This window comes from Meleagris gallopavo, chromosome 1 (genome assembly GCF_905368555.1).
Source record: "Meleagris gallopavo chromosome 1, MGAL_WU_HG_1.1, whole genome shotgun sequence".
Taxonomy (NCBI): domain Eukaryota; kingdom Metazoa; phylum Chordata; class Aves; order Galliformes; family Phasianidae; genus Meleagris; species Meleagris gallopavo.
The window spans coordinates 639,737-652,247 of record NC_139404.1 but is presented as its reverse complement, the minus strand read 5'-3'; positions in this window follow the sequence as shown (position 1 = coordinate 652,247).

Genomic DNA, 12,511 nt, shown 5'->3' with positions numbered 1-12,511 from the left:
TGCACTACAATTACAACTAGGGGCACTTTGAAAAAAAAAAAAAAACATGGGACATTGTTTTAATGATAGCACTTAGGGTAAGAGACATTTGTAATATTGGCTTATTGGCTTAACGGTTTGGTTAATGTAATTATCATTAGAGCTTCCGTTAAGCTATGGCTTCAGGTCAAGATTAACATTAACACTGTCTCCCAGCCAATCCCAGAGAGCCAAAGGCAAGCAGAATACCTACAGAAAGCCACAACAAAGGCAAAGCAAAGCAGGCAGCCGAGGCAAGGGAAAGGCAAAAGCAAAGAGAAAGCAAAAGCAAAGCAAGGACAAAGAGAGGGCAACTGGGAAGGCCAAAACAGGAAGCCAAGAGAATGCAGCCAGGAAAGCCAATGCATAAGGCCAAAGAGAACGGGGCACAGAAAAAAAAGGGCAATGGCCAAAGAGAACATGGAAGGGAATGCCAAAACCGAATGCTAAAGAGAATGTGGCAAAGGAAAGCCAAGGATAATGACCAAGAGAACATGGCATGGAAGACAAAAACAGGAGGGCAAGGAAATGCCCAGGCAATGGCAAGGGCCAAGAGAACGTGGAAGGAAATGCCAAGGATGATGGTCAAGACTATGCGGAAGGATATGCCAAAGCACGAGGGCAAGAGAACACGGCAGGGAACGCCAAAACTGAATGCTGAAGTGAATGCAGGAAAGAAAGCCAAGGGCAATGGTCAAGAGAATGTGGCATGGAACGCAAAAACAGGAGGACAAGAGAATGCAGTAGGGAACACAGAGGGCAAAGGGGAGGAAAACAATACAGTGAAAGGCCAGAGACAAGAAGAACGCAGAAAGAAAAGGACAGCCAGCCTTCCAAGCACCTTGAAGTGCAATTAAGAGCTCTGAGAGCACCATGTTGGGCCATGCTATGGAATGGGTAAACACTGGTGGGTGTACATTGCCCTTATCTGCTGGGCAGACAATTACCAGTCAGCAAAGTGAGGTTCTGGGGCATTCCAGGAAATGCAGATTCCGGTTCCTTGCTGTTCCCATGAAGACCCACATATCTCTCCGTGCAGTCATTACAGCACTCAGGAGCACCTCAGCTCTGCTGCTACCTGTTGGACACAATGCAGTAATAAAGGCGCTGCCCTGCATATGTGCCTCTTTCACAAAGCTGCACTCCTTTCTCAGAGCAACGTGGCTGCACTCTGTGCACGATGCTGCTTACCACCAGACAAGGTTCAGGTACCCAACAACATTTTTGCTTCCATCTTCTCTGATAACTGCTCATCATACACTGCCCTCACCTTTGGTTTGCTAAGGGGGGATTGAGGAAGCAATGCCAGTCCCACAGACCCCTTCCCATCCCACACTATGATGGGAGATCAGGTTCTGGACCACCTGAGGACCTGAACATCCAAGAGTCTTTGGGTCCCGATGAGATGAGCCCTAGAGTTCCAAGGGAATTCACCGCTGCAGTCACCGAGCCACTCTCAATGGTATTTCAGAAGTTGAGGCAGTCAGGTGAAGTCCCTGGTGAGTAGAAAAAGGGTGACAGCACACCTCTTATTAAGGATAGAAAGTGTGACACTGGGAACTACCACTATGTCAGTCTCACCCCTGTGCTGGGAGCGATCACAGAGAAGATCCTCCTGGAAGTGACTCTAAAGCACATGTTCCAGTGCGTCACCACCCTCTGTATGAAAAGTTTTCTCCTAATAACCAACCTAAACCTCCCCTGTCTCAGTTTATAACCATTCCCCTTGTCCTATCACTATCCACCCTCATAAACAGCCGTCCCCCCTCCTGCTTACGTGCTCCCTTCGAGTATTGGAAGGCTGCGATGAGGTCTCTCCAGAGCTTTCTCTTCTCCAAGAGAAACAATCCCAGTTCCCTCAACCTTTCTTCATAGGAGAACTGCTCCAGCCCTCTGATCATCTTATAGCCCTTCTCTGGACCTGCTCCAAAAGCTCCATGTCCTTCCTGTGCTGGGGCCCCAGGCCTGGATGCAGTACTGCGGATGGGCCTCACAAGAGCCGAATAGAGGGGGACGATCACCTCCCTCTCCCTGCTGGCCACTCCTCTTTTAATGCAGCCCAGAACACAGTTGGCCTTCCAGGCTGCAAGCGCATACTGCTGGCTCATGTCCGGCTTCTCATCCATCAGGATCCTTGAGTCCCTCTCTACAGGGCTGCTCTCAAGGGGTTCTACACCCAGTTTGTACAAACATCCGAGATTGCCCCTTCATCAGTGACATAAACAGTGGGGTCGAGTGCACCCTAATGATACCGAGCTGTGGGGTGCAGTGACACAGCAGAGGGATGGGATACCATCCAGAGGGACCTCAATGGGCTGAGTAATGGGCACAAATCCAAGTGCAGGGTCAGCAACTGGGATGAGGGAACACCCACCACCAAAACATGCTGCGGGATGAAAGGACTAAGCATAGTCCCGCCCCATAGGGCCTAGGGGTACTGGTGGGTAGGAGCTGGACACGAGCCAGCAATAGGCCCTTCCAGCCCAGAAAGCCAAATGTATCCTGAGCTGTATCTAAAGATGCGCAGTCAGCAGGCAAAGGGAGGCAATCCCTGCCCCTCTGCTCTGCACTGGTGAAGCCTCACCTGCAGTGCTGCACCCAGATGTGGAGTCCTCAGTGCAGGGAGACATGGAGCTGTGGGAGCACATCCAGAGCACAGCCACAAACATGAACCGAAGGATGGAACACCTCTCCTATAAGAAGGGAGAACTGGGCTGTTCAGCCTGGAAAAGTGAAGGCTCCAAGGTGACCTGGTAACAGTCTTTCAATACCTAAAGGAAAAAACAAGGGAAAATTGAGGTTAAAACATGAGGAAAATGTCTTCCACAGTGAGGGTGGTAAGGCAGTGGAACAGGTTGCCAGGGACATGGTGGATGTGCTGCCCCTTTCAAGGTGAAGCTGGGTCAGGCTCTGAGCAACCTGATCCAGCTGTGGATGTTCACTGTGGGGGAGTTGGACCGCATTGCAAGCCTACCTGCATACAAGCAGTGCACCAACATGGGGCTCACGATGTTCATTACCTGCTGCACAGATCTCACACCACTGATTGGAGGAGCCCAAGCAATCCTTAAACCCCATTAGGCTGCAAAATAAAATCAGGAGAGATACAGAACATAATTTAAAACACTACAGTGATGCACAGAACGCCCTTAAAGAACACTGCATAGATGCAATTAACACATAGTACTATTAATTACAGCCATGAAGTGGGAAGATATGGGAGCAGAAAAATCACATTCAGAGTCCAGGTTGGAGATTATCAGATGAGAACCGTTAGAAAGGAAACAACACACATAGCAGAAACAGCTGCTCTAATCCAGCTTGAGATCCTCCAGAAAGGCAGAGCTCACAGCTCTGAAATAAAGCAGGAATTACTCACCCCATTCTAAGGGCTCACCCTACACCCCAAAGGAAGCCATCTCCATGTTCAGATGCTGCTCTTACAGCTACCAGCCCTTCAGTGTAGTTAGGATCCCCCAGAAAGAGGAGATCACAGCCCCGAAATAAAAAAAGAAACCACTTACCCCATTCCAAGGACCAATACTCACCCACACTCTGAAATGAAGGAAGCAGCTTCCAGGTACAAATGGCTACCAACCCTTAAGTACAATCAGGATTCCCTACCAAAAAAGAGAGATAGCAGCTCCACAATAAAAAAAAATAAAATCACTCATTCCACCCCAAAGAACAAGGCACACTCCAAATGAAGCACTCCCCAGGCTCAGATGCTGCCCCTACTCTTCCCAGCCCTTAAATGGGATCAGGGCGGGGTGGAGCCTGGCTTTGCCCCACCCCACAGCCAAAATGCCCCCAGCTGTGCTTGCAGGGCTGCACCCCTCCCCAGGTGCTCCATCACAGCTTCAGGCTGGCCTTTAAAGTGCCGGTACAGCCATAGAGCAAAGAAAATGAATGACATGAATGTCTGCCAAGGAAGGTTTATAGCTGAATAATGACCTGCAGAAACCCACATATTTTAATCCCAGTCTGTCCTCGATGCCAATTGGTGACTATGGGAACTGCTGGGTCACGGCCTGAACATCTGATTGATCACCTGAGGCGAGCAACGAGTCAGCCACGGGAGCACAGGTGAAGGCAATTCACCTGTGCTGCTGGAAGGGGCGGAGCCTGGCTCCACCCCTCCTAGACCCATTTAAGAGCTGACCACCAGTGGGGAAGGTTCTCTTTTGGAGATCCACTCCACCAGTGTTTCCCATGCAAGCCTAGGTTATGGGTGAGTGTACCCATCATTTCTGTTTCCTATCTTGGTGTAATAACATCATAGCCAAGCTCTCTATTATACCTTAACATCTGTATATTTGTTAGTTGTATACTGCTATACTGTATCATCGGTATGTTCATTAACTGTACAGGGTTACATTACTGAGAAGGATATTGGGCTATCCCTACCCTAGGGGGGTTTTGACAAGGAGTGATGCTGCGGTAATGTTTGGAAGTGACAGTAGGGAGCGCTGGTGGGGTATGACTGGAATTGACATCAGGGAGTGAAGTTGGGTGGGGTGACAATTGGGGTGATACAGGGGTGATATTAGGGAGTGATGCTGGGTTGATGTTGTTGGGTAATGAAATTGTGGGTTGATGTTGGGGTATTACTGGGGTTTAACATCAAAGAAAAATGTTTTGGGGGAAACATGGGGTGATGTGGGGATAATGCTGGGGTGGCGTTAAGAGTGACATTGAGAGAGACATTGGGGTGAAATTGTTGGGGTGACACTGGATTTATTTTGAGGAGTGACACTGAGAGGTAATGAGTATGACTGAGGGTGACATCGGGGGTGAGGCTGGGGGAACATTGTTGGGGTGATGCAAGGAATGACACTGGGGTAGCATTGCTGTTGACAGTAGGGTGATATTAGGGAGTAATGTTGGGGGGGTGCAGTTGAGGTATTGCTGGAGGGATTCAACAGGGGGGTGACGTTGTGGTATCACTGGGGGGTGACACTGGAGTAATTCTGGAGTGTCATTGTAGTGATATGGGTGATGTTGGGGCTTCTCTGGGGAGGGGGTGACATCAGGGAGTGAACACTGGGTGGTGACGTTGTTGGGGTGTTACGTTGGGGACCTAAAAGCCCCTGACTAAAGAATGATCCTGGAATTGAATAAGGTATTTTGACAGTTTTAAGGGAGTTGATATTTGTGGCTGTGGCTGCAAATGTTTTGTAGAGAGAGCTGTCCTTGATATTTGATCTTGTTCTTGCAAAGACTTGTTTTGCAAGCCGATGTTCCACTAGGTCTCTGTATCACGCGCTGGCCATGTGAGTACAGCATGCAAGTGGAACAAACCCTGCAGATCCTGGGGAGAACAAAAGTGGGAGAAAGAGCGGAAGAGCACTATGAAGTGGGGGATGCTGTGCTGGTGCTGCCAATCAAACCCACTGCTGGCATGTTCCTTCTCTCTCTTCTTTGGTGACTTGCCCTCACTCAAGGGTCAAATAGTAATAGCACACTTGCTTAGGGAAATTCTGCTTCCCACACTTAATGGAATTATCTAAAGTTTCTGAGAGTGATACTGGAGGGAGTGACACTGTGATAATGTTGGAGTGATGTTGGGATGTAATGTTGGGATATTGATAGGGTTGATGTCAGGGAGTAGCACTGGGGTGACATCACTGGGGGTGATGTTGGAGTACCACTGGGATTTAACATGAATGACTGATGCTGGGGTGAGAGCATTGGGGTGACACCGGAGGATGACAATGTCGGAGTGACGCTGAGAATAGATATGGAAAGGGGAAAGGAAGGAAGGAAGGAAGGAAGGAGAGGGATGGAAAGGGGAAAGGAAGGAAGGAAGGAAGGAAGGAGAGGGATGGAAAGGGGAAAGGAAGGAAGGAAGGAAGGAAGGAGAGGGATGGAAAGGGGAAAGGGAGGAAGGAAGCAGAGGGATGGAAAAGAAAACTAACTGGGGTAAAAAGGCATTAGAAAAAGTAAAAGAATTAGGAAAAAAAGTAAAATAAAAAAGAAACAAGAAAAAGGGAGAAGAAAAAGTAGAAGAAAGTATAAAAATTAGAAATAGAAAAGAAAGAAAATAATTAGAATTAGAAAAAAAGAAGCAATTAGAAAAAGAAAAAAGAAGAATGAGAATTGGAAAAAGAAAAAGGTAAGGATCTGGAAAAAGAATTGGGAAATGAGAGGAAGTGAGAGAATTAGAAGAAAATATTAGAAAAGAATTGGAAAAGGAACTAGAACTAGAAAATGAAAAAAGTGAAAAAAATTAAAAATTAGAAAGCGAATTAGAAAATGAATTTAAAAAAAACAATTAGAAAAAGAATTAGAAAATGTAAAAGAAAAAACTGAAATGGAAAAATGAAAAGGACATGGAACAGGGAAAAGATGTGGAACAGGGAAAAGAAAGTACTATAATTAGAAAAAGAGTTGGAGTTAGACAAAAATAGAAATAGAAAAAAGAAAGACTTAGACTGGGAAAAGGACTCGGACCACAAGAAGGACTTGGAAAAAGAATTAGAAAAAGAAAAAACAAGGAGTAGAATGAGAATTAGAAAAAGATATAGGGAATTCATTAGAAAAGGAAAAATAAAATGAAACCAAGTATTGGAAAAACCAGAAAGTATTATTAAAAAAAAAAACAAAGAAGAAGAATTAAAATTAGAATGAGAAATGGAAAAAGGAAATGAAAAGGAATCGGAAAAATAATTAGAATTCAATGAAGAATTAGGAAAAAAATAGAAAATGATCCAGAAAGAAAAAACAAGAACCGGGATTGGAAAAAAGAACCGGGATTGGAAAAAAGAACAAAAAATGAAATAGAAAAAGGAAAAAGAGTTGGAATGAGAAGAAAGACTTGCAACAGCAGAAAGAAATAGGAAAAGAATTTAAAAAATAGAAAAACAAAACAGATTAGAAACAGGAAAGAAGAAAAAAAACTCAGAAAGAGAAAGAGATTGAGAAAAGGAATGGAAAAATAAATTGATAAAGGAAAAAGAATGGGAATGAGAATTGAATGGGAATTGTAATATGATGCGTAAAATAAAATATGGAAAGGAATATGACTAAGAAAGGAACATGATGAAGAAAAAACAATTGGAAATGGAAACAGAATTGGAAACATTTAGCAAAAGAAAAGAATTAGAGAAATAGAATTCAAAACAAGAAGAACTGGAAAAAGTCTTAAAATAAATTAGAAAGAGAAAAGGAAGTAGAAAATAAATAAAGAATTAGAAATGGAAAAGGAGAAAAAAGGTAAAAAAAAAAGGAAAAGAAAAAACATTAGAAAATTATTCAGAAACAGAAATGGAAAAAAAAAAGGAATTGGATAAGGAATTGGAGAAAAGCAGTAGAATTAGAAAGCAAATTAGAAAGTGAAAATAAATTACAAAAAGGGGAAAAAAATAAAAGGGAACTGGAAAGGGAACTGGAAAAGGAGGAGGAAAAGAAGTTAACTCTAGAAACCAAGTCATACATGACACACACTAGTAGAAACCTGTTTTGCAGCCTACCTCTTTTTGCATCTCACTTGGTCAAAGCAGAGCAGTCAGCATTTGGGTCACTGTAGCTCCAACTAGGCATAGATTGGCAACATGAAACACAAGGATAGAGAAACATTGCATAACATCAAGAAATGATACTGAACCCAAAAAGAAGAACAAACCCATGTTTGGTGAGAGCAACAGAAGGCACAGACATCCCATCAGTATTTGGGAGCCCTAAAGATGGGGAAAAGGAAGAACACCTGGTGAAAGCCATGTGAACGCAAAAGACAACTGATGCCAAGCCCAAAGAAATTCTACAAGTGTGGTAACGACTTCAGAGATCAATACAGCTTGCCAGACAGAGTAAGGAATGGATATTGGCATCCATCTATGGCTGTAGTTTCCTACTATAAACACAATGAGCCTCATTAGAGTCCTTGCACCGCTCGGGAGAGTCATAGTTTTTCCACCGCCACTCGTTGGACACAAGATAAGTAGACATCACCATCAGGTAATGACGAAGGAATCAGTTACCCCTTTCCAAGAATCTGGGCACATCTAGCGCTGCAACCTGGGGAAGTTTGAAAAGCCAACACCATCTGATGGTGGAGTCTCCAATCCTAGAAGGAAAGAAGAAACCTTCACATCTGGTACTGAACAACATGGGGCAGGGAGGAACAGAGGTAGTTCTAGATACCCCATGTCATACACAGCACTCACCAGAAGCCTGTTTTGGAGCCTACTTCTTCATTTCACATCACACTTGGTCAACACTTAGTTGTCTGCATTCGGGTCATCCAAGCTCCAATGAGGTGTTGATTGGCAACATGAAAAACAAGAAAAGGTAAACACTGCATAATGGCAAGAAATGATACTGAACAAAAAGCAACAAACCCTATTACAAAACAAAGAACATGCCCTGTTACCTGACGCTTATCATCTTCTCCCCTGGTTCCTCATTGCCTGAGTATTTCAGGTTCACAAACCTTCCCAACGCTTAACGCTTAACATGGGCATACTGGCTAAACAGAAACAGTTGCTAGCTAAATGTGTATCTATTGCTAATGACTTACATTCTCCTCAAATTTTCTATCATCACTGAGGTCCTGTCTGTCCAGCACAAAAAAAAAAAAAAGTAGTCTTGCAACATAATGAGCCTACTGATATCCTTGTCAAGGGTTTTGGATTTCTAAAGGCATTATCACAATGTTTAGGCACGTGATGTCTAAGTTGTCAGGAACTCAAGGCTCAGAGGTATTCCAGATGGCTGGACAGACAACAGTGGCAGTCCTTGCACCTATACATTACTCCGTCTACCTACTGAGCAAGCACCAATATGGAAAATTCATCTAATGGACAAGTGAAGGAGACCCTCAGAGACTCTTGATGAAATAAAAGCACTCCCAAAGAGAGCTATTAGTACTGACAAAAAACGCAAGATGAGAGCAGAGACAATGACATAAAATATCACGTAATTAGTTCTAATGCAGAAACATTACATTCCTACATAAGTACACAAACACTGCGTAACTGCAAAAAATGACCACGTTTGAAGAGCATGCTGCTCCATGAGAGCTTGTGCAGTGGGAGAATGAGGAACGCCTGAATCCAGGTCTGTGATCTGTTTGGTAGCACATTGGGTCACTTCTGGAGACTGCAGGACTATGGCATGACATGCAGCCCACTGGCAGAAAGAGGAGAGCATCAAGATCTGCTAGCAAGAAAGAAGAAATCCCGAGTCATTTTCTCCACAAGCATTTGCGATTCTTTCTTCTCTGCAGAACAAAGAACTCCATTGTGATTCAGTCCCAGCACAATGATTAGATATATGGTATGTACTGAAGCATGGCGTATTGTTAGAACAAAAGCTGCGCCAGAGTTAGTGACAGGATCATATGTAAAATTGACTACATGTCACCAAGATTGAAACTATCTTTCAAATTTGTTTGCATTGTCCCAAATCACCTTTCAAAGTTCAGTGGGTAAAGCATTTACCTTCTACAAGTAAGAGCGAGGGAGACATTTGAGTTATGGCAACTGCATCTACAATTAACTGGTGGTCTTTTACATTAGTTCTTTCCGACTGAGATAATATATTAGATAAGAACTGTTGATTTGTTCCCAGTGCTGATAGGGAAAACTGCAAGGCTGTTGCAATGCACGTAGATCACTTGTTCATCTGACACCCTACTTTTATTCTTTGTCCTACATCTCTCCAGAGCTGGGGGAATTGGCCAGTACTATCCTGGCCCCATTTATTTCCTGAATGTATTTCATCACTGTGCTTAACCATTTGAAAGGGTTAAGCCTCTGTTAGAATCAGAATTCAGTCTCATACTCCCAGTATGGCCAATATGGGCATGGGACCATGACCAGCCAGTGACTGTGATAAGGTCATCAGAAGCAATTACAGAAATTAATCTGAAGAAGATTCCTGTCTGAAACAGTGACACTAATGATACCACAAGGATCCCAGAGAAAGGAGCAGAGTGAGAAGGGAAAATGCGAGGCACAGCAACAGTATCAGCATTCATTAGCATCTGGAAAACAAGAGAACTTCCTGGTCCCAGAGGAGCCAAGGTTAGAAGAAGCATAACTGGAAAAGAAAACAAAAATAAAACTTCCTGGTCCCAAATGAACCAAAGTTAGAAGGTAGGTGAAATCCAGATGGTTAATTTTGTACATTTCCTCCTGATCATCTTGAGCCTTCCAGATGTATTTGTTAAGAGTCTCCCTGAGGGAGAAAGGGACAGGATCAGTGTGGGGCAAATCAATCAACAGCAGTTGTCCTAGGGAGTAATCATCCCAATAAGCAGCTCTTTGAGTAAGGGACAACTGGTAGTGGTTGCCAGTGGTGAAAAATATTCCAGGTCACCAATAACCCTCTGATTCCTTTTCAGTCAACAGGATCTGATCTCCCCCTGTTAGTGGCACTTTCCACACATACTGATTTCCTACGGGTGTAACCAAAATCCTTCCTTAATTTGGACAGCTCCGTAGCAGAATAGGGAACATCATCAATATTAACATCAGAATAGCCACTTTCACTCTCCTTATATGCATGCCCAGTTTCTATCGGAAGGCAGAGAAGGATCATCAGGTTTCCCAATTTGTCTTTTTGGGCTCTCACATCCTCAAGATTTTCTCCTGGAGGAAAGTCACTACCTGGGGAACTAGCACTTATCTCCCTGTCACTTACCAACTGTTCTCTAAAGGCTTGCTGAAGGAGGACTTTTGAATGTTCTTTTTCTGACTGTCCCCTAAGATCTTCTACTTGGTCCTGCAGGTATGTAACCAATTCCCGCAAGGACTGAATAATTTGGTTTTCTGCTGTGTGCTGTTCATTGCAGATATCTGTGGCAGCACCAAGAGCAGCTCCTGGAACTGCACAAATGATTGATTTTTTCCCTTTTCCTCCCCCATACAAGTTTGCTTATGGAGGGAATTTAATATGATCCATGACTCCAAGTTGGACCAATTATTCCATGCCCATTTCATCTCCACAGGGGAGAGTTTGGCACTGTGGCTTAAGAGATTGAGGAGTGGATTTCTGCCCTCGTTCCTTTTTTTTTTTTTGTTAACAATGCCTCAAAATGTGGAGCAATCTCTTCATGGGGGGACACATACTATCAACAACTTGCTCCTTACGCCTCCAGAGTGTACACACACACTCTCTTCTACCAATAAGGCAGTTGCCGCTACCACCTGGACACATTCACACATTCAGGCCAACCCCGAGATACAGGTCTAATATCTTGGCAAGTATGAATAGGTTTTCTTTTGTCTCCCTATTCTTGCCTTAGAATGCCTAAAACAGCTCTTTCACTGACAGTTATGAAAAAGTGAAGTGGTTCATTTAAGGCAGGCAGTTCTAACACAGGTGCTGTGATTAAATCCTGTTTCAATACTTCTACTAATTCTTTTCCCTCTTTTGTCCATTTTAATATGTTGGGTTCTCCCTGTGATAGTTTGAGATACAATCTTTATTTGTTGCACATATTCTTCTATTCACAAAATACAGTATCCAATTAAACCTAGGAACTTTTGCCACTCCCTCTTTGTCCTGAGCAGATGAAGCTGCACAATGCCTTGAATTCTCTGAGAAGTCTCCATTTCCCTTCAGAAATCACATGCCCAAGGTATCTGACTTCTTTTTCCACATACTACAGTTTAAACACCCCTAGCCCATATTACCCAAGAAATTCAGAATTTTACTTATAGTCTCTTCTACTTCAGACTCCTCTTTTCCACAAATCAGCAAATCATCCACATAGTGTAACAGCTTTACCTCCTCTTCAACCTGAAGCTTTTCCAAAACTTTCTCCAGCACTTAATTAGTTAAAACAAAAATAAAATATAAAATATATAATGTATATAAAATACATAATAATACAATATATTATGTAATATAATACATAAAATAATAAAAAAATTAGGCAATTCTATGAACCCTAGGGGTAAAGCAATCCACCTATATTTCTATTTTTGTCACATTTCTGGGTCCTCTCAGTCAGGGAGAAAAAGATCTCGACTCTCTGAGTCTAAAATGCAGGTCCAGAAAGCATCTTTGAGGTCTGTTACGCTGAACCATTTAAGTCTGTATGGGATTTGACTCATTGAAGTATAGGGGTTAGGAAGCAGGGGGTGTCACTTGAGAACTATTTCATTAATTTTTCTTGGATCTTGTACCAGTGGGTAAGTGCCATCTGCTTTCTGTAATGGCAAAATTGTAGTGTTATAGGGTGACATACAGAGTCCCAGAAGACCACTCTTAACCAGTGTTTGTATTACAGGCTTTAGACCTGTCATCCTTTCTAAAGGTATGGGAGGGATAATTGTCACTTCACTCCCTCCTTGGACAGTTATTTTTAAAGGAAGTAATTCTGAGTCCACCTGGTTTCCTTCCCCTGCCCACACCTTTGGATGTATTTATTTTTCATTAGCAGCTGTTAACAGATTCACTGACACCTTCATACCTGTTTCACAAGTTTTCAACTGCAATCCTAAAGCTGTTCAGCAGTTTTCTTGGTGAAAGGCAAGTTATCCTA